This window comes from Pristiophorus japonicus, chromosome 13 (assembly GCF_044704955.1).
Source record: "Pristiophorus japonicus isolate sPriJap1 chromosome 13, sPriJap1.hap1, whole genome shotgun sequence".
Classification (NCBI taxonomy): domain Eukaryota; kingdom Metazoa; phylum Chordata; class Chondrichthyes; family Pristiophoridae; genus Pristiophorus; species Pristiophorus japonicus.
This window is the reverse complement of record NC_091989.1, coordinates 124,760,079-124,782,367: the sequence shown is the minus strand read 5'-3', so window position 1 is coordinate 124,782,367 and position 22,289 is coordinate 124,760,079. Positions and strand designations below refer to the sequence as shown.

Here is a 22,289-nt window from a genome sequence, read left to right as displayed (position 1 = left end):
CTTGACTTCAGTATGTGCCTCGTGTGAATCTGTACTGCAGGGACAGGACTTTACAGTGGCGACGAGTTACGGGATTACAGAATCCACAGAATGGCGACCAACAGCTCAGATGAAAAATACAATGCTGGAGATAATTGGGAGGATTTTATAGAAAGGCTCCAGCAAAGCTTTGTAACCAAAGACTGGTTAGGCGACGATAAGGCAGACAAGAGAAGAGCCCATCTCTTGATCAGCTGTGGCTCAAAAACATACACCTTAATGAAGGACCTGCTGGCACCCGAGAAACCAGCAAGCAAGTCATTTAAAGAGTTGAGCATACTGGTAAGAGACCAGCTGAAGCCAGCAAGCAGCCTACACATGGCCAGACACAGGTTCTACAACTACAGACGCTGTGTAGGCCAGAACATACCCGACTTCGTGGCGGAACTTCGGAGGTTGGCTAGCTTATGTGAGTTCTCCGATGAACTAAGGAGCGAAGTACTGAGAGACTTTTTCATTGAAGGAATAGGCCACGCAGGCATATTCCGAAAGCTCATAGAGACCAAGAACCTGACCCTAGAGGCAGCAGCACTGGTTGCACAGACATTCCTGGCAGGAGAAGAAGAGACGAGGTTGATCTACACTGCGGGTACGACAACTAATGAAACATCGGAACAAGGGGTTCACAGCGTGAAACAAGCCGCTACCCCCACACACAGACAAAGGCAGGAGAGCAGGCCCTCAACAGCAGGCAGTGATGCCAGAAGCCATCAAGGGCCACATGAACGGCCGTTCACACCTCATCAACCCACAATGCGAGCAATCAACTACAAACTGAGAGAAGCTCAAGAGAGATCAGCCAGACGCAGCTCATTCTTTGGAAACAATGGAGGCGGTCTGTGCTGGAGATGTGGGGGAAGGCACTCATCAAGGGGGTGTCGATTTCAGCATGTTGTTTGCAGAAACTGCAACTATACAGGGCATCTAGCCCGCATGTGCAGAAAAACGGCAGTTCGGCTGGTATACGAATCGGAAGGGTCGGAAAGCGGACCAGAAGACGGTGGGGACAGTACCCGAGACACCGATGTACTGCGGGTCAACACAATCAATGACCACTGCTCCTACAACAAGACGCCTCCAATAATGATGAGGGTCCTACTCAACGGGTTACCCGTCAACATGGAGCTGGATACGGGAGCGAGTCAATCTCTCATGAGCGCTCAACAATTTAAACAGCTGTGGCCGCAAAAAAGAGACAGACCAAAGCTCACAAGGGTCAACACCAAACTAATGACCTATACCAAAGAAATTGTCCCAGTCCTCGGCAGTGCCATGCTCTCAGTCACACACAAAGGGACAGTGAACCGACTTCCCCCGTGGATTGTCCCCGGAGATCTTCCAGAACTGCTGGGGAGAAGCTGACTGGCAAAAATAAACTGGAAATGGGATGATGTTCACGCCATGTCATCAGAGGAACGGACCTCCTGCTCAACAGTTCTAAGTCGATTTGAACATCTGTTTCAGCCAGGTGTGGGCACCTTCAAAGGGGCTAAAGTCAAAATCTACATCACACAGGATGCTAGACCGGTCCATCACAAGGCTAGAGCTGTGCCCTATGTGATGAGGGAAAAGATTGAACACGAACTAGACAGGCTTCTGCAGGAAGGCATTATCTCACCCGTGGAATTTAGCGACTGGGCAGGTCCCACCGTTCCAGTCATGAAGCCTGATGGATCCGTACGAATCTGTGGGGATTACAAGTCAACCATAAACAGAGTCTCCCTACAGGACCAATACCCGCTGCCCAGAGTGGAGGACTTATTTGCCACATTGGCTGGAGGAAAACTTTTCTCAAAACTAGATCTCACATCTGCGTATATGACGCAAGAATTGACCGTGAGTCCAAGCTACTCACCACCATCAACACACATCGAGTCCTTTTCATGTACAATCGATGCCCATTCGGCATCAGGTCAGCAGCTGCTATATTCCAGTGCAACATGGAGAGTCTACTCAAGTCCATCCCGGGGACGGTTGTATTTCAAGACGACATACTTATCACGGGCAGGGACACCAATGCCCATCTCCGCAATTTGGAGGAAGTACTAAAGCAGTTGGATCGGGTAGGCCTAAGGGTTAAGAAATCCAAGTGCTTGTTTCTCGCGCCCGAGGTTGAATTTTTGGGCAGAAGGATTGCCGCTGATGATATCCGCCCAACAGAGTCCAAAACCGAAGAAATTCGCCTGGCACCCAGGCCCCGGAATGTCTCAAAACTGCGTGCCTTTCTCGGGCTACTCAATTACTTTGGGAACTTTATGCAGAACTTAAGCACACTGCTGGAGCCTCTCCACGTGCTTCTCAGAAAGGGGAGCGAATGGTTTTGGGGGGACGCCCAGGAACGCGCCTTCAATGAGGCACGCAATCTTCTGTGTTCCAACAGTGTTTTGGCTTTCTTTGAGCCAGGTAAAAAGCTAGTTCTTACATGTGATGTGTCAGCGTACGGGGTCAGGTGCATTTTACAACATGTCAATAGTGCGGGTAAATTACAACCCATAGCTTATGTCTCCAGGTCACTTTCGCGGGCGGAGCGCAGGTACGGAATGGTGGAGAAGGAGATGCTTGCATGCGTGTACGGTGTCAAAAAGATGCACCAATATCTTTCGGGGCCAAGTTTGCGTTAGAAACCGACCACAAGTCCCTCACGTCCCTACTATCCGAAAGCAAGGCAATAAACGCCAACGCCTCAGCGCGCATTCAACGGTGGGCACTCATGCTGGCGTCTTACGATTACACCATAAGGCACAGACCAGGCACAGAAACCTGTGGCGACGTGCTTAGCAGGCTACCCCTGGCGACCACGGAAGGGTCTGACGAACAGGACTGTGAGATAGTCATGGCAATCAATGCCAAGTTCGCCCATGACGGCTCGCCAAATCAGAGCCTGGACGACCAGCGACCCCACGTTATCCCTAGTAAAACGATGTGTCCTAACCGGTGATTGGGCAGAAGCTCGTGATACCTGCCCCGAGGAGATCAAACCTTTCCATAGGCGCATGCATGAGCTGTCACTACAAGCAGACTGCCTGATGTGGGGCAGCCGAGTAGTTATGCCTCTGCGAGGCAGAGAGGCATTTGTCCGGGAGCTCCACCACGAGCACCCGGGGATCGTTCTCATGAAGGCCATAGCCAGATTCCACGTCTGGTGGCCTGGCATTGACGCGGACTTGGAGCTCTGTGTCCGACGGTGCACCATTTGTGCCCAACTCAGTAATGCCCCCATGGAGGCCCCCCTGAGCCCCTGGCCCTGGCCCACCAAACCGTGGTCGCGGGTGCACGTAGACTATGCGGGCCCATTCATGGGCAAAATGTTCCTCGTAGTTGTAGACGCATTCTCTAAGTGGATCGAATGCACCATTTTAAACTCGAGTACCATCTCCACCACTGTGGAGAGCCTTGGAACCATGTTCGCAACGCACGGCATTCCTGACATATTGGTCAGTGATAATGGTCCGTGCTTCACCAGAGTAGAATTCCAAGATTTTATAAGTGACCATGGCATAAATCACGTTAAGACGACACCGTTCAAGCCGGCCTCCAACGACGAGGCGGAGCGAGCAGTGCAGATCATTAAACATGGCATGCTCAAAATCCAAGGTCCCACGCTGCAGGGCCACCTGTCACGACTGCTGCTGGCATACAGATCTCATCCGCATTCATTGACTAGAGTTCCCCCTGCGCAACTATTAATGAAACGGACCTTAAAGACAAGGCTCTCATTAATCCTCCCAGACATGCATGACATCGTTGAGGCAAAGCGCCGCAAGCTAACTGAGTACCATGACCAAAATTCGAGGGGGAGGTGGAATGAGATAAGGGACAAAGTATTTGTGCTAAACTATGGCAGGGGTCCCAAATGGCTTGCAGGGATAGTAACAGACAAGGAAGGAAACAGGCTACTGGTGGTACAAATGGACAATGGCCAAACCTGCCAGAGGCATGTAGACCAAGTCAAAAGTAGATTTACCAACAACACTGCTGAACCAGAGGCAGACTATAATGTGGAACTCACACCACACCTGGTGGACAGACAGAGAGAACAACCTGAGGAAAGGACAATCCCAACAGACAGCCCAGGCGAGACACAGCAATCATACTGAACGAAACAGACACCCAGGCGAGATACCAGCAATCATACCGAAAGAACAACAGGCACCAAGGCAAACAACTGAACCACAACAAAGCACTCCACGCAAGAGCGTAGACCACCTGAGAGACTGAACCTATAAAGACAATAAGACCTTGGGGGAGGGTGATGTCATATATCTCACACTACTGTACATAACTGTATCTTACCATGCTATACATGACTGTAACTAGAGATGACCTGTAACCACAAGCTTACCTTACCACCAGGGGTGCACTTGCAGGAGACACTGGATACCTGTCCCAGACAGGTATATAAGGACAGGTCTCAGGCAAGTGTGGCATTCGAGAGCTGTGTAATAAAGGTGCAGGTCCTGAGTGACCTTGACTTCAGCATGTGTCTCTTGTGAATCTGTACTGCAGGGACAGGACTTTACACAGAGGACTTTCGAAAAGCTGTGGGAGACCCAAACTGAGTTCACTAAATGCGAAGTTGCGTACCTACACCAACGAGCTCATACCAGTGATCGGTAGTGCAGCAGTAAGAGTGTCGTATGAGGGAGCGGTTCATGATCTACCATTATGGATTATCCCGGGTAACAGCCCATCGTTATTCGGCAGGAGTTGGCTCGAGAAAATAAAATGGAAATGGTACGATATCAAAGCTTTGTCATCAGCAGAAGATGATTTGTGTGCTCAAATGCTGAGCAAATTTGGCCCGGAAATTGACAGCTTCAAGGGAGCCAAGGTGCAGATTCACCTAGACCCAGATGCAAGGCCCATCCGTCACAAAGCCAGGGTGGTCCTGCATATGATGAGCGAAAAGGTCGAGCTCGAATTGGACAGGCTACAACGCGAGGAGGTCATTTCACCAGTTGAATTTACTGAACAGGCCAGCCCCATTGTTCCGGTGTTAAGGAGTGATGGCACAGTCAGGATTTGTGGAGCCTACAAGGTCACGATCAACTGAGTTTCGAAACAAGATCAGTACCTGCTACCAAAAGCTGATGACCTGTTTGCAATGTTAGCCGGGGGAAAATCATTCACCAAATTGGATCTAACATCGGCCTACATGACACAGGAACTGGCTGAATCATCAAAGAAACTAACGTGCATCAACACGCCCAAAGGACTGTTTATTTACAACACTTGCCCTTTTGGCATTCGTTCGGCAGCAGCCATATTTCAGAGAAACATGGAGAGCCTATTGAAATCTGTCCCCAGGACCATGGTATTCCAAGACAACATACTCGTCACAGGTCATGACACTGCCGAGCACCTGCACAATCTGGAAGAGGTTCTGCATCGTCTGGACAAAGGGGGACTCAGGCTGAAACATTCAAAGTTCGTTTTAATGGCACCAGAGGTTGAATTCCTTGGACAAAAGATTGCTGCAGACGGAATCTGGCCTACAGACATGAAAACAGAGGCCATCAAAAATGTGCCCAGGCTCCAGAATGTGACAGAGCTATATTCGTTCCTGGGTCTTCTCAACTACTTCGGTAACTTCTTACGCAAATTGAGCCCAGTATTAGAGCCTTTGCACAAGCTGCTCAGGAAAGGAGACGACTGGGTGTGGGGTGAACTTCAAAACAGAGCCTTTGGGAAGGCTAGAAATCTGTTGTGTTCCCACAAGCTACTGGTACTGTATGACCCATGCAAGCGTCAAGTTTTGATCTGTGATGCGTCGTCTTATGGGGTCGGCTGCATACTCCAGCAAGCCAATGAGTCAGGCAAATTACAACCAGTTGCAGATGCGTCGCGAAGCCTGTCCAAGGCAGAAAGAGCCTATGGCATGGTAGTGAAAGAGGCTTTAGCATGTGTTTATGGGGTAAAAAAAATGCACCAGTACCCGTTTGGGCTTCGCTTCGAGCTGGAAACCAATCACAAGCGGCTTATATCGTTGTTCTCGGAACATAAAGATATCAATACCAACACGTCGTCCCACATCCAGAGGTGGGCGCTGACATTATCTGCCTATGAATATGTCATTCGTCATAGACTAGGCACCGACAACTGCGCTGATGCATTGAGCCGGTTGCCGTTGCCCACACCGGAGGTGGAAATGCCAATGCCCGCAGAGCTACTCATGGTCATGGATGCCTTTGAGAGTGAAGGGTCACCTGTCACTGCTCAACAAATTAAGACCTAGACCAGCCAGGATCCAACCCAATCGGTTGTAAAACGTTCTGTTCTTAACGGGGACTGGTTGAGCATCCCCAAGGAAATGGGTGATGAAATAAACCATACAGCCATCGCAAAGATGAGCTTTCTATCCATTCCGACTGTTTACTGTGGGGTAATCATGTTGTAATGCCCAAGCAACGCAGGACGAGATTTGTACGGGAATTAAATAGTACGCATCCCGGTATTGTCATGATGAAGGCCATCGCCAGGTCCCACGTTTGGTGGCCTAGCATTAGAGTCATGCATGCATCAGTGCAGCACTTGCATGCAGTTAAGCAATGCCCCAAAGGAAGCTCCACTTAGTCTGTGGTCATGGCCATCCAAACCATGGTCTAGAATCCACATCGACTTTGCGGGCCCCTTCCTCGGTAAAATGGTTTTTGTGGTGGTGGATGCATACTCCAAATGGACAGTGTTATGTATGTAAACCTGTAATTACCATGTCTAACCACCAGAGGACTTATCCCCTGGAGTCCCAAGGGATCCCACCTGGTCACTGGCTCAGAGTACGGAGTTCATTGTATCATTTCATGCACCACAGCCGGGTCTTCCACGGCCCACCCCCGTGATTGCCTTCTCCCCAGTAACATGGAACTTCGGGCTCAGCTCCACAGAGGAACCGTCGGAATTCCGCCACAATTCCGCCCAACCCCAATGCCGCTATGGGCAACATGCCTATGAGTTCAGTTGACACAGCTCCACGGTATTATCCAAATGAGGCCGAGACATCAAAATGCCCAGGCTATCTTTGCTGGGATGCTTGGTGGAAAGCTCTATTACTCTGTTACAACTGTTGGTAAGAACACATCTGGAGTACTGCGTACAGTTTTGGTCTCCTTATTTAAGGAGGGATATACTTGCATTAGAGACAGTTCAGAGAAGGTTCACAGATTGATTCCTGAGATTAAGGGGTTGTCTTATGAAGAAAGGTTGAGCAGGTTGGGCCTATACTCATTGGAGTGTAGAAGAATGAGGGGTGATCTTATTGAAACTTATAAGATTCTGAGGGGGCTTGCCAGGGTAGATTCACAGAGGATGTTTCCCCTCATGGAGGAATCTAGAACTAGGGGGTATAGTTTCAGAATAAGAGGTCGCCCATTTAAAACGGAGATGAGGAGGAATTCCTTCCCACAGAGGGTCGTGAATCTCTGAAACTCTCTATCCCCGAGAGCTGTGGAGACTGGGTTGTTGAATATATTTAAGGTGGAGACAGACAGATATTTGAAAGATAAGGGAGTCAAGGGTTATGGGGAGCGGGCAGGGAAGTGGAGCTGAGGCCAAGATCAGATCAGCCATGATCTTATTGAATGGTGGAGCAGGCTCCAGGGGCCAAATGGCCTAGTCCTGCTCCAATTTTTTATGTATTATGTACCTTTCTCCTGCTGCCTGCCTAATGTCAGCCAGAAGTAAAATATCAGCCCCACAATTTAGTCTGAAATTTCCTGGAAAATTTTGGCATAATCGCAGCGTAAAAGTGACATTGCGCCATTTTCGGGGAGTGGGGGTGGGAGGTGGGGGGATTTAACTCCTTACTGACTTACACCAGCTTTTATACTAAAACATCATTACCCGCAAATTTCCTCTCTTATTTGCTGCACTTCCAGAATACATTCGCCAAAACCCATGACGCTCATTTTCATAGCCCTGCCCCCATGCAAAAGACAAGCTCACATGAGTTTCCTAGAGTTATTTTTTTCCTAGATATATGAATAATGCGCCGGCTTATTTTTACAGCCGGAAATGCAGACGTTGTGCAGTCGGAAGTAACCTGTTACCATGCGTAACTGAGATTTCTGAAGCTTGGTGGTGTTTTTCTTTATAATTGTTTTGAATTTTTCTTACTGAGACCTGCAATACAATAAACCAGAATGCTGTCAGTCTCACTACACCTGCCACCCACACATTGAGAAGGACGAAGTAGCTGGAGTGGCCTTCCCAATGGGGATACCCCTGTTCAGCATAATGGTAGAGGAAGAGAAACAACAGAGGCAAATCCTCTGAGAGTGAGGCACCATGCTGGGAGACAGCGGCCAACTCGCTATTGCTCCTATTGCTGGTGCTACATTTGCATTTTTCTAAACTGTTTTATTACGTTCCGGCAAGCAAAGGAGCTTTGCAGGAAATTTGGATGTGTGAGCCCTTCTGCAAAAGTCAGCATACACTTCGGTGCAGTTTCTGCATAATTACAATCCAGGAGTTTCGGGGCCTATAAACTTTTCTTGTAGGGCAGTCTCTCAAAACTTTTGGAACACTTCTGTGGACCCCAGGAGATAATGCCGCACTCTCATTCCCAATATCTAAAAGTCAGTGTCAGCAACTCAAAATAAAACAGTGTAGAAAACTATTTTATTACTGCACAGCAGAAGAAATATGGTGCTAGTGAATCAACAAATAAAGAGAAACATTTATATATTATTAAAATTGGCCTTGTTATCTGTCAACATTGCTATCGACTTGTCAATGTTAACTGTATCCACACCCCTCTTACATTTGTAATTGCTTGTAACGCCTATAAGTGCTTGTTTAATAGGACTTTCCCATTTAGAGCATTCTAAGGGCTGAGCCATGCCTTTTAGTCAAAAAGCCTCTTGTGCATCTGCAGCAATCTCCATTCTCAAACAGATATCTGTTATCCATCTTGGTAAAGCTTAAAGAAGTAAGTTTTGACTTTGTTGAAAATTATTTTTCATTTTTATTTCTATTCCTCCAATAGACCAGGACCCTCACTTGTTAACTGACCCCACTTTAAAAACCTTTGTCAGTCCTTTTCTATTGTTTTTTTTTCAGACCTTTTGGAAGAGACAGAGATTTTGAAGCAACTACCAATCTACATAGAAATAATTACTCACTAATTGATCTCCGGATGTGCTTCGCCTCATATTGAACTCAAGGTGTGCCAATTTATGGCAATTATATCTTATGGCCTTAAAGAAGAAACTATACAAAGCTGCACTTTAGCAGCAGAATAATACAGTGTGAGTTACATGACGAAATCCTCCTGTCCTTATAAAACAGTTTATTATCTGACTTAACATGAACACCACCTGCTGTTACGTTAAATAAAATCATATGCTATTAGAGCAGGTTAAAATCGGGAACTGTCAGCTCTCGGTGACTCCAAAGCAGGTAAGTAACCTGAGCGATTTTAACTGCCCACCCTCCATTGGGCAGGTAAGGTTAAAATTGCCCCTTTATCATTTCTGTTTCTACTGATAATTTTATTTGAGAGCAGTTGCATTAACCTTTTTAAATGTATGTCAGCCCATGGACAATTGCATACCGAAGGAACTTCTGTTCTGAGATAAATATGTTTTGTCTCATTCTCAGCTGATTAAACAGTGAGTTGTTGTGCTGGAATGCACTGCCTGAAAGGGTGGTGATAGCAGATGCAGTACAGGTTGAGCGTCCGAAATCCGGAAACCTCAGGACCGAGGCCGTTCTGGATTCCGGGTATTCCGGATTTTGGAATGTCTTTGCCTGGGCCGAGGTAGGTAGGGTCAGGCAGCCGAGGTACGGGGGCGAGATTGGCCCACTGAGGTCAGGGGCAGAGGGGGGAGCTGGTTCTGGGGCAAAGTCGGGCCGGGGCGAGATCGGGCCACCGAGGGCCGGTGTGAATGGCAGACCAGTTGAACAAATACTTTGGTTCTGTCTTCACGAAGGAAGACACAAATAACCTTCCGGAAGTACTAGGGGACTGAGGGTCTAATGAGAAGGAAGAACTGAAGGATATCCTTATTAGGTGGGAAATTGTGTTAGGGAAATTGATGGGATTGAAGGCCAATAAATCCCCAGGGCCTGATAGTCTGCATCCCAGAGTACTTAAGGAAGTGGCCCTAGAAATAGTGGATACATTGGTGATCATTTTCCAACAGTCTATCAACTCTGGATCAGTTCCTATGGACTGGAGGGTAGCTAATGTAACACCACTTTTTAAAAAAGGAGGGAGAGAGAAAACGGGTAATTATAGACTGGTTAGCCTGACATCAGTAGTGGGGAAAATGTTGGAATCAGTTATTAAAGATGAAATAGCAGCGCATTTGGAAAGCAGTGACAGGATCGGTCCAAGTCAGCATGGATTTATGAAAGAGAAATCATGCTTGACAAATCTTCTCGAATTTTTTGACAATGTAACTAGTAGAGTGGACAAGGAGAACCAGTGGATGTGGTGCATTTGGACTTTCAAAAGCCTATTGACAAGGTCCCACACAAGTGATTGGTGTGCAAAATTAAAGCACATGGTATTGGGGATAATGTACTGACGTGGAGAGAGAACTGGTTGGCAGACAGGAAGCAGAGAGTCGGGATAAACGGGTCCTTTTCTGAATGGCAGGCAGTGACTAGTGGAGTGCCGCAGGGCTCAGTGCTAGGACCCTAGCTCTTTACAATATACATTAATGATTTAGATGAAGGAATTGAGTGTATTATCTCCAAGTTTGCAGATGGCACTAAACTGGGTGGCGGTGTGAGCTGTGAGGAGGATGCTAAAAGGCTGCAGGGTGACTTGCACAGGTCAGGTGAGGGGGCAAATGCATGGCAGATGCAGTATAATATGGATAAATGTGAGGTTATCCTCTTTGGGGGCAAAAACACAAAGGCAGAATATTATCTGAATGGCGGCAGATTAGGAAAAGTGGAGTTGCAATGAGACCTGGGTGTCATGTTACATCAGTGATTGAAAGTTGGCATGCAGGTACAGCAGGCGGTGAAGAAGGCAAATGATATATTGGTCTTCATAGCTAGGGGATTTGAGTATAGGAGCAGGGAGGTCTTACTTGCAGTTGTACAGGGCCTTGGTGAGACCTCACCTGGAATATTGTGTTCAGTTTTGGTCTCCTAATCTGAGGAAGGACGTTCTTGCTATTGAGGGAGTGCAGCAAAGGTTCACCAGACTGATTCCCGGGAAGGCTGGACTGATATATGAGGAGAGACTGGATCGACTGAGCCTTTATTCACTGGAGTTTAGAGGAATGAGAGGGGATCTCAGAGAAATATATATAATTCTGACAGGACAGGACAGGTTAGATGCAGGAAGAATGTTCCTGATGTTGGGGAAGTCCAGAACCAGGGGACACAGTCTAAGGATAAGGGGTAAGCCATTTAGGACTGAGATGAGGAGAAACTTCTTCACTCAGAGAGTTGTTAACCTGTGGAATTCCCTACCGCAGAGAGTTGTTGATGGCAGTTCATTGGATATATTCAAGAGGGAGTTAGATATGACCCTTACGGCTAAAGGGATCAAGGGGTATGGAGCGAAAGTAGGAAAGGGGTACTGAGGTGAATGATCAGCCATGATCTTAATGAATGGTGGTGCAGTCTCGAAGGGCCGAATGGCCTAGTCCTATTTTCTATGTTTCTATGTTTCAACCTGTAATAATATTCAAACGGGAATTGGACAAATACTTGAAGGAAGAATGTGTACAGGGCTATGGGGAAAGAGGTGGGAAGTGGGATTAATTGGATAGCTCTATGAAGGAGCTGGCACAGATATGATGGGCCAACTGGCCTCTTTCTGCGCTATATCATTCTGAGTAGTGGATGTTGTGTGTGTCTTTGTAGACATACTTAAAGTGATGTAATTTAACATTTTATGCCTAGCATGTGTCTAACGTGTCCAATGTGCCTACTGATGGGCTCAAATTTCACATTTATTAAAAGCTAGCTAATTAATAAATAAAATACAAACATTTATTTCACTGTCTCTCAAAAATTCCCATCTCCCCAAAAAATCAATCACATCTTCAAATGTTTATTTTAAAAGTCTTTGGATTGCCCATATTAATTGATCACCTACCCTAAAAATAAAGGAAGAACATAATCTTAAAAATAGGGCGAGGCCATTTAGGAGTAAAATCAAGAAGCACTTTTTCACGCAAAGGGCAGTGGAAATCCAGAATTCACTCTCCCCCAAAAGGCTGTGGATTCTGGGTCAACTAGAATTTTCAAGACTGAGATAGATAGATTTTTGTTATGTATGGGTATCAAGGTGTAATAGAGAACTCCAGCTAGTGGACTACTGTGTTAATGCAATGACTGATGTAAATAATAAAAGGGTCATGTGGCAAAGTCACATGATGTCAGTTTTCTGTTAAGAGCCATCTTGTGTGAGTGTGTTTGTTAGTGATGTCATAAGGATATATTGGCGAACGGGGATAGGATTTCTGGATTCTCTAGCTGAAATTTTTCTTGGTAGATGTTCCTGCCAATCACCAGAGAGACTTTGAGAGCTTCTTTGTTTTGCAGAACAGTTAAAAATCCAAGGTAAATTTCGAGCACACTTGACTGTACCGTCGACGTTGCCAGAGTCCAGATGGCTGCGCCTATGGGAATAATAGGGCGCTTGGGTGAGTTCCATTGCGACCGAGAGACTTTCGGAGCGTATGCAAAGCGGCTATAAATGATTTTAAACCGCAAATTAGTATCATCGGTGAAATAAAAGGATCAGTTTCAGAGCTTGCCTCTCATAGTATTGGCAGGAGACAAGCCTGCCCTGATCCCTGCCGAGGCACTAAACTATGGTGGAGAAGCACTATTGTCATGAATGCATGACCTCATCTCTTTTATCGGGAAGGTGGAGAGCATGCCAGGAGCTCTCAGAGATGCTGTAATCATGACCATCTTCAAAAAAGGGACAAGTCCGACTGCAGTAACTACAGAGGAATCTCCTTGCTGTCGGCCACTGGGAAAGTCATTGCAAGAATCCTCCTCAATTGTATTCTCCCCATGACTGAAGAGCTCCTCCCAGAGTCACAATGTGGATTCCGTCCACTAAGGGGTACAATGGACATGATCTTCACCGCACGACAACTACAAGAGAAATGCAGGGAACAGCATTAACCCTTGTACATGGCCTTCTTTGACCTCACAAAGGTCATTGAGACTGTCAACCATGAGGGACTATGGAGCGCCTCCTCTGTTTTGGCTGCCCCCAAAAGTTTGTCACCATCCTCTGCCTGCTCCATAATGACATGCTAGCCATGATCCTGACCAATGGATCCTCCACAGATCCAATCCACATCCGGACCGGGGTCAAGCAGGGCTGCATCATCGCACCAATGCTTTTCTTGATCTTACATAAGAACATAAGAAATAGGAGCAGGAGTAGGCCACCTGGCCCCTTGAGCCTACTCTGCCATTTAATAAGGTCATGGCTGATCTGATCATGGACTCAGCTCCACTTCCCTGCCTGCTCCACATAACCCTTTATTCCCTTATCGCTCAAAAATCTGTCTATCTCCGCCTTAAATATATTCAAATATCCAGCCTCCACAGCTCTCTGGGGCGGAGAATTCCATAGATTTACAACCCTTCGAAAGAAGAAATTCCTCTCATCTCAGTTTTAAATGGGCGGCCCCTTATTCTGAGACTATGTCCCCTAGTTTTAGTTTCCCCTGTGAGTGGAAATATCCTCTCTGCATCCACCTTGTCGAGCCCCCTCATTATCTTATATCTTCCTCGCTGCAATGCTCCATCTCACTCTCAACAAGCTCCCCGCTGGGGTGGAACTAAACGATAGAATCAATGGGAACCTGTTCAACCTTCACCACCTCCAGGCTAGATCCAAGGCCGTCCCATCCTCTGTCATTGAACTGCAGTACGCGGATGATGCTTGTATCTGCGCACACTCAGAGGCCGAACTCCAAGCCATTATCAACACCTTCACCAAGGCGTACAAAAGCATAGGCCTTACACTAAACATCCATAAGACAAAGATCCTCCACCAACCTGACCCTGCCACACAGCACTGACCACCCCCCCGTCATCAAAATCCACGTGGGCCATTTTCCATACCATGGGAGCCTACTATTAGCAAGGGCAGACATTGATGACGAGGTCCAACAATGCTTCTAGTGTGCCAGCGCAGCCTTCGATCCTCTGAGGAAGAGAGTGTTTGAAGACCAGGACATCAAATCTGACACCAAGCTTATGGTCTACAGTGCTGTAGTGATACCTGCCCTCCTATATGGCTCAGAGATGTGGACCATAGAAACATAGAAACATAGAAAATAGGTGCAGGAGTAGGCCATTCGGCCCTTCTAGCCTGCACCGCCATTCAATGAGTTCATGGCTGAACATTCAACTTCAGTACCCCATTCCTGCTTTCTCGCCATACCCCTTGATCCCCCTAGCAGTAAGGACCTCATCTAACTCCTTTTTGAATATATTTAGTGAATTGGCCTCAACAACTTTCTGTGGTAGAGAATTCCACAGGTTCACCACTCTCTGGGTGAAGAAGTTCCTCCGCATATACAACAGCCATCTCAAAACGCTGGAGAAGTACCACCAACGCTATCTCCGCAAGATCCTGCAAATCCACTGGGAGGATAGACACACCAAAGTCAGTGTTCTTGCTCAGGCCAACATCCCCAGCATCGAAGCACTGACCACGCTCGACCAGCTCCACATTGTCCACATGCCCGACACGAGACTCCCTAAGCAAGCGCTCTACTCAGAACTCCTACACGGCAACGAGCCCTAGGTGGGCATAGGAAATGTTTCAAGGACACCCTGAAAGCCTCCTTGATAAAGTGCAACATCCCCACCAGCACCTGGTAATCCCTGGCCCAAGACCACCCAAAATGGTGGAAGAGCATCTGGGAGGGTGCTGAGCACCTCGCATCGCGTCGCCGAAAGCATGCAGAAATCAAGCGCACACAGCGGAAGGAGCATGCGGAAAACCAGGCTCTCACCCATCCTTTCCTTCAACCACTGGCTGCCTCACCTCTGACAGAGATTGTAATTCCTTCATTGGACTGTACAGCCACCTGAGAACTCACTTTTAGAGTGGAAGCAAGCCTTCCTCGATTTCGAGGGACTGCCTATGATGATGATGATAGATAGAAATTGGTTGCTATCACTGAAGCTGGATTGCAATGGGCTAGAGTTATCTCTCAAATCCCCCATTTACTGCCTAGTTACCACCCAGAAATACAAGTTTCGTCGAAAAAACACATTTACCACCCAGATATCGCCTGGTGATAAATTCCAGTCATTTCCGCCGGGTGGTAATCGATACTGTCCGCCCATATATTACCGATCAAATACCGCCCAAAATGGAAGTTTCATCATTAAGATTCGTTTACCACCGAACCTTAACATTGTCTTGTACCAGCAGGTCTTACTGGATCTTAAGTGGGCGGTATGGACACAGATCTGACGGGTTTGTTTGATATTACACAAATCTTTATAGTTCTCCACAGTTTGATGTATTTTTAAATGGATTGTAGTATTTTCTAGTGTTAGGCAATAATATAAATGGTCTAATAAAGCCTTACTTATTCCTTTAGTCTCTCTCACTCACATTAGTCTCCCTCACCCCCCAGTCTCCCTCACCCCCCCCCCAGTCTCCCTCACCCCCCCCAGTCTCCCTCACCCCCAGTCTCCCTCCCCCCCGTTTCCCTCCCCCCCAGTCTCTCTCAACTCCAGTCTCTCTCAACCTCAGTCTCTCTCAATCCAAGTCTCTCTCAATCCAAGTCTCTCTCCACCCCCCGAACCTCTCTCCCACCCCTCAGCCTCTCTCCCCCCCCCCACCCCCAGTCTCCCTCAACTCAGTCTCTCTTCCTCCCACAATCTCTCTTCCTCCCCCAGCCTCTCTCTCCCCCCCAGTCTCTCGCCCCCACAGTTTCTCTCCCCCCCCAGTCTCTCCCCCCAAGTCTCTCCCCCCCCAATCTCTCTCTCCCCCCCAGTCTCTCCCCCCCAGTCTCTCTCCCTCCCAGTCTCTCTCACCCCCCAGTCTCCCCCCACCCAAGTCTCTCTCACCCCTCCCCACAGCGATCTCACTTTCTTCCCCCTCCCCCACAGCGATCTCTTCCCCCCCTCCACTTCGATCTCACTCTCTTCCTCCCCCTTCCCCCCCACTCCCCCCACAGCAATCTCAGGTCAGCAGTCTCTGGCCTCTCGTCAGTGCCTCTCGGGGGGGTGGGAGGGGCAGAGCTTGACAGCCGCGTGCCGTGCGTAGCAAATTTTGGGAGCCGAAGATTCCCGAGTCGCTAGGTCTCCTCTGCCGCACATTGCCCGCTGCACTTCGCTCCCGGAACGCTTTGCCGCCGCCGACATGGAGCATCCGAAAACCGTGGGAGTGCGCACCAGCGGCTTACTGGCGGTTGAAAAAGACGCAACCGCCGGAACACCACTAAGGATCGTGCGGGGGCGATTTAAAAGGAAAATCCAGCCCAAAGAGATTTTTCAGGTGGAAATGACATTTTCATCGAAAGTTGATGTCATCAAGCAGTATCCGAAGATGTTCAAGGCAAGTGGCAGAGCGCAGAAGGATGCAAGACCAGTTTACTGCAAGCCACGTCTCCTACCATATGCACTCAAGGAGAAAGTTGAGCAAGAACTCAAAAGACTAGCAACTGAGAACATTATCTCTAAGGTAGATCTAAGTAATTGGGCTACACCTATTGTTGTTATACCTAAGTCAGATAGTCATGCTGATGCTATGTCCAGGTTGCCATCCCCATCACAAGTTACACCCAATAAGGAAGAAGTGTTCTATTTTTCATACATTGATGAACTGCCAGTCACAGCTGAAGAGTAACCAAACATGACCCAGTTATGTCAAAGGTGTATGATTACATCGCAAATGGATGGCCAAACCAGGTATCAGAGAAAGATATATATCCATACTTCGTTCAGAGGAATGAATTATCAGTGGATACAGATTGTATCGTGAGGTGTGAGAGTAATTATCCCAAATAAGTTCAGGTCCAAATAGTTAGGATATCTTCATGACCAGCATCTGGGAATATGCTTTACTTAGAGTTTTGCACGCAGTTACTTATGGAGGGCAAGTTTAGATAGAGAGATGGAATACATTGTTCGTCAGTATACAACATGTCAATCGGTAAGCAAGAAACCACCTTCAGTACAATTATAGCCATGGAAATGGCTTCCCAGGGTGTGACAAAGGTTAAATGTAGATTTTGCTGAGTTAGAAGGACAACAATTTGTTCATTGTGATTGATAGCTATTCGAAGTGGGTAGAGATGTTTCCGGTATGGAAAATAATATCAAGTAAAACAGTAGACAATTTGCGAAGATTCTTTTCTTTATTTGGCCTCCCAGAAGAAATTGTCTGATAATGGGCCGCAATTTTGTTTGGAAGAATTTGCACAGTTCATGAGCAGAAACGATGGGCAACATACCAAAGTTCCGCTATACCACCATGCTTCAAATGGTGCAGCAGAATGCTCAGTACAAAATGTGCCCTCATCAAGCAAATGTTAGATCCAAATCCAAAGGAACAGCAGTTGTCATTGGACCACAAACTAGCAAATTTTCTGATTTCTTATCCTAATACTTCTCAAACAACTACTGGTAGAACACCAGCAGAGTTGTTTTTCAAACAATTGCCATGAACCAGGTTCTTGTTGTTAAAGCCAAACTTGGCACAGTCAGTAGAAGAGACACAATTAAGAAAGAAAGGAAATCATGATAGAGGTAGAGTAAGAAAGAGAAGTGTGAAATTGAATCAGAATGTTAGAGTGAAGAACCATCATCATAAATGGTTGAAGTGGTTACCAGTAAAAGTAGTGAAGATATGTGGTCCTCGCACATATTTAGTCAAGATGTTTGATCGTGGAAAGGTTAGGTTTGTTCACATTGATCATATTTTATCTACAGATGTGGAAGGAGTTGAAAGTTGGAATGATTCAATTATTTCTGATGAGTCAGATAGTCTTGTTACAAGTAGAGTACCAGTAGCAAATCCAACATCAGATGTACTAGAAATAAGTCCAAGAGAAAGTCAGCATTTAAGTGTGAGTCTGAGTCAGGCAGACAAATGGTCTGAAGTTGTAAAGAGTCCAAATATAGAGCAAGGGTTGCCCTTGGAGAAAAACTCTCAGGCCCAGCCTAGAATGAGTCTAAGTTCGACGCCAAGATGAAAAGTTCTGTTCAAGAGAAAAGATATCCTCTTCGAAACATACAACCAGTGGTTAAGTTTGAATTGCAAATATGGAAAAATAAGTCCAATAAATCTTTTGTTGTGCACAACCATGCATGTTATGTAAGATGATTATTTTGTTATAATTATTTCTTTAATAAGGAGGGAGAAGTGTAATAGAGAGGTCCACCTAGTGGACTACTGTGGTAATGCAACTACTGATGTAAATAAAGAAATGGTCATGTGGCAAAGTCACATGATGACAGTTTTCTGTTAAGAGCCATCTTGTGTGAGTGTGTTTTTAGTGATGTCATAAGGACATATCACACAAGGAATATGAACAAAGGCAGGTAAACGGAGTTGAGGTACGGATCAGCCATAATCTAATTGAATGGCAGGACAGGCTCGAAGGGCAGATTGATCAACTCTTGTTCCTACGTTTCTATAGTTTTAGAGGTACTTCCATCATAATCCATTAATACATTAGTGTAACAACTGCCTCATTGATAAAAGAAAATTAAGGCATACAGCAATATTTCTAGAGTGTCTCCGCTTGAGAAAAAAGTCTAGTTGCAACTAAAGAAAAATGTCCTGGGATTAATAAATGCAAAGTGTCCAATGAGTTATAGCACATATATGTTCTTTTCTTCTTATGAAGCCATCTATTTTCCTGCTGGTTGATGTATGATGTAGCTTTATGTATCAGTTGGGTGCCCCACAGTGAAATTTAAGGTTTGCCGTTCAGAGCACCGTTGATTAATAGGCAAGTTCAGCATTTCTGCGTAGGCAATATTGACTTTATTTGCTTTCCATTTAAGTATTCCAATCAGACTTTACCTCTGGAAACCTCCAAAAGCTGTTGACTAAGATGGAACACGAGGAACAATGTAGAAAACATGGCAGTGTGATAATGACCAGATAATTTTTTTTTAAATATATTCATTGAGAGATAAATATTGGCCAGGACACCGAGGATAACTCCCCTGTTCTTCGAAATAGTGGCTTGGGATCTTTCAGGTCCACCTGAGAGAGCAGACAGGGTCATGGTTTAACATCTCATCTGAAAGACGGGACCATTAAACAGCAAGAAAATATATTAAGAGAAAATCATCTGGGTATATCATTAAAAATCTTAATTCTGTGTACCTTTTATATTGCATGTCTATGGCTGTAATGAGCTTGAAATGTTGTTGATTCCTTTGACACCACATGACACCATGGATGAATCAGATCCTAACATCATTCCAGGCTAACCAAGTGATTCCATGAACCAATCGAGCCTGCAAGACACCATAAGGTAGCCATTTAAAAATTATTGCTCCCATTTTTCTCTTTTCCCTTTGTGTTCCTCCTGTGAAGCTAGTTCTCAAATCTCTTAGTCTTTCTGCTCTGTCAAACCTGAATCTTGCCTCCCTTCTGAGGAGAGCTGTACACCAAGTTTCCAGTCCACTCAGACTCAACCTCTTAGCTCAGCTTGTCTGACTGGTTTCCTCCCCAGCACAGGCCTCAGACCATCCATGAGCAACAGCATAGCATTTTGTAGGTCTGCATTTCAAATTGTTAAAAATACAGGTTTCCTCCTGCAGCAGACTGCACGTTGCATTTAGAGCAGTAATGCAATTTCAAGATTCAAGTAATGAACATAAACTATTCCATCCTAACCCTATTGTACGAATCCCTCAGTTGAGTTTCTGCCTTGTCATTCAGCAACAGTTATCCACCATCCTCTGTATATTTTTCTTTCTGTTAAATGATTTTGTGAGATGAAATTCAAGTCCTTTTCATGAAAAAAGATCAATTTACAGGATAATATCATGAACTCGCCCTGACTCTGTGATGGTTGTTTGTTTATGAAATAAATAATTTGGAAAAACACACAAGGGACAAATAACACGGTTTAAAAAGTCAGCGTTCGCTATAACAGCAAACAAAATTTTGGGACGAAGAAAGAGGTTTTTAGCTATTGTCCAAGCTTTGAGCCAACTACAACTACAATAGTTTATTTGAAGAAAATTGTTTAACCTCTTTGTACAATATACTGGCATTTTGAACCTTGTTCTCACAAGAAATTACCATTGAATTCTGTATTCACATCTATTTTTGGGTAACATTTATCAGCAAGAGAAATTTCATTCCCAAAATGATACTAAAACACTGCTGCTGACAATTATTGCAAGCATTTTCTTCATTCAGTGCACTGCCACTCATCCTTTTGGTAGTATTCTATCTTTACAGCCAGTCTCTGTCATGAAGTTAACATCAGTGATCTTTTTAATATGGACCAGCAAGAAAATAAAATTGATATGTTGAAATATGGAACATTTCGAAAAGCTGTATTTTGTTTCTACATTATATATTTGCCAAGTTTGATATGCTGTGTCAGGTTAGATACTTCAAATAGTTTCAATCTGTAGAACAATGTATAGAATACTGAATTTTCAGGGAATGTTACAATGATAAAAGAGTAAACATAAAGATTTGCTTAGACTATAATTAATGTAAACTGGTATAGACAGTATATTGGCTGTGAACGAGATTAGGATTCACTGTAATATACTCCACAGTTGATTAGCTTACCTGTTTAGGCTCACACATGAAACATGAATACTTGAGTGAGGTGCTAGAGGAGCCCAGGGAACTTTACCCCAGCAACATTCAGTGCCATCAGAAGAGAAGAGGAATAAAACAAACAAAAAAAATCACAAGATACCGACTCTTTGTCTTTTTGAGTCAACCACATCTACAAACAGCAGTCCAGGATGGCTTATATTCCTATTGTGTTTTGTTTGCCTATAAGGTAGAGTCTGGTCAGCAGAGCCCATATAATGAAATCCCAAATTTTGAATAATATATTGGAGAAGCAATAAGGAAAAAGCAGTACCTCATCGACAGGTGTCATTGCTATTGAATGGAACATTTTCCATTTTGATACCCAATGTTAGTATCGAGCACTACCAGGTCGTGTACAACCCACAGTTGATGGTTAGCAAAGCTCATTTTACCCCCTCTCAGCAATGTACCTTTATCTCAGCCGAAGAAAATACCACTTGCTGAAGCTTTATTTGCTATAAAAGATGGTCTTGTAGCCTTTAAATGAGACTATAATTCGTAGTGCCGAATTATCACCCAGCAGTCCTCCACCTAACTTTTTCCTCCCACTAGGGTAAAACTACATGGTTAGGAAGTAGAAGATACACCATACACTTTCACAAAAAGGAAGTACTAAGGTTAAACACACCTGGGGCACATATTATAAGGGTTAATAAAATTTGAGTTCACTGCTGGTAACTCTGATGCTCATTTGGGATAAGACACAATAAGGTAGCTGGAAGAAAAGCTATTGCAATTATGGATCTTGATGTAAGGCTATAAGCAGGGGTAGCAACTACAGTTTTGGCCAGGGTTTTGTGCTGCTGACAATTTGATCTTGCAAGCACTTAACTAAAGTTATCTGGGCAGAGTTTCCATTGGGTTATGCTGATATTTCCAGCGCAATTCGCCCAAAATCAGCCAAACCAATGCAAAAGATCACGGAATTTCAAGCACGAGTTACGTTTAGCAAAAATTGAGTTTACCTGTTCTTTTAAAAAGAATCACGCTAGAAACTGGCCCGCCCACAAAACTGGCCATGCCCTCAGATTGAATTAATCACCAAGTTTCTGCTAATTGCACCCGTTTGTGGCCTTTTGAGAAGGCTCTTAAAGTTAAGCTGGTGTTTTAGGCGCAAGAGAACTAATAGGTATTACATTTTTTTTTGTTTAATTTACTAAGAAATTGACTAGTGTGCACCAATGAATCTAGTAAATGGTTCTGTATAGATTTTTAAAAATAATTTTCAGTTTTTAAAAATTGCTTTACTCAAAGGTGGTGGTCTAGACAATGCTTATTGTGCTGGTTCATGTAAGATTTTACGTTTGTGATTATACAAGTGAGTTTGAGCGGAAATCATAAAATCAATTTGGAAAACTAGCGCAGTTTGTGCTCAAATTGCCGATTGCGCCCAAAGCGGAAACTTTGCCCCTTCACCTATTACACTCTGCCTGAAGACTCTCACTGAAAGAACAAAAGGTGGCACAGACAACTTATCTGGCTCCTG

At 45.2% G+C, this 22,289-nt stretch overlaps 1 long non-coding RNA gene across 1 annotated transcript in view; it reads right to left on the bottom strand.

The window, feature by feature from the left end:
• The window catches only part of LOC139278825 (uncharacterized), a 44,674-nt gene extending 25,209 nt beyond the window's left edge, over positions 1 to 19,465 (bottom strand). The window contains exon 1 of the long non-coding RNA XR_011596354.1: positions 19,340 to 19,465. This is a non-coding gene — a long non-coding RNA (uncharacterized lncRNA). The remainder of the gene's footprint in view (positions 1 to 19,339) is intronic.
• Positions 19,466 to 22,289: the final 2,824 nt, after the last annotated feature.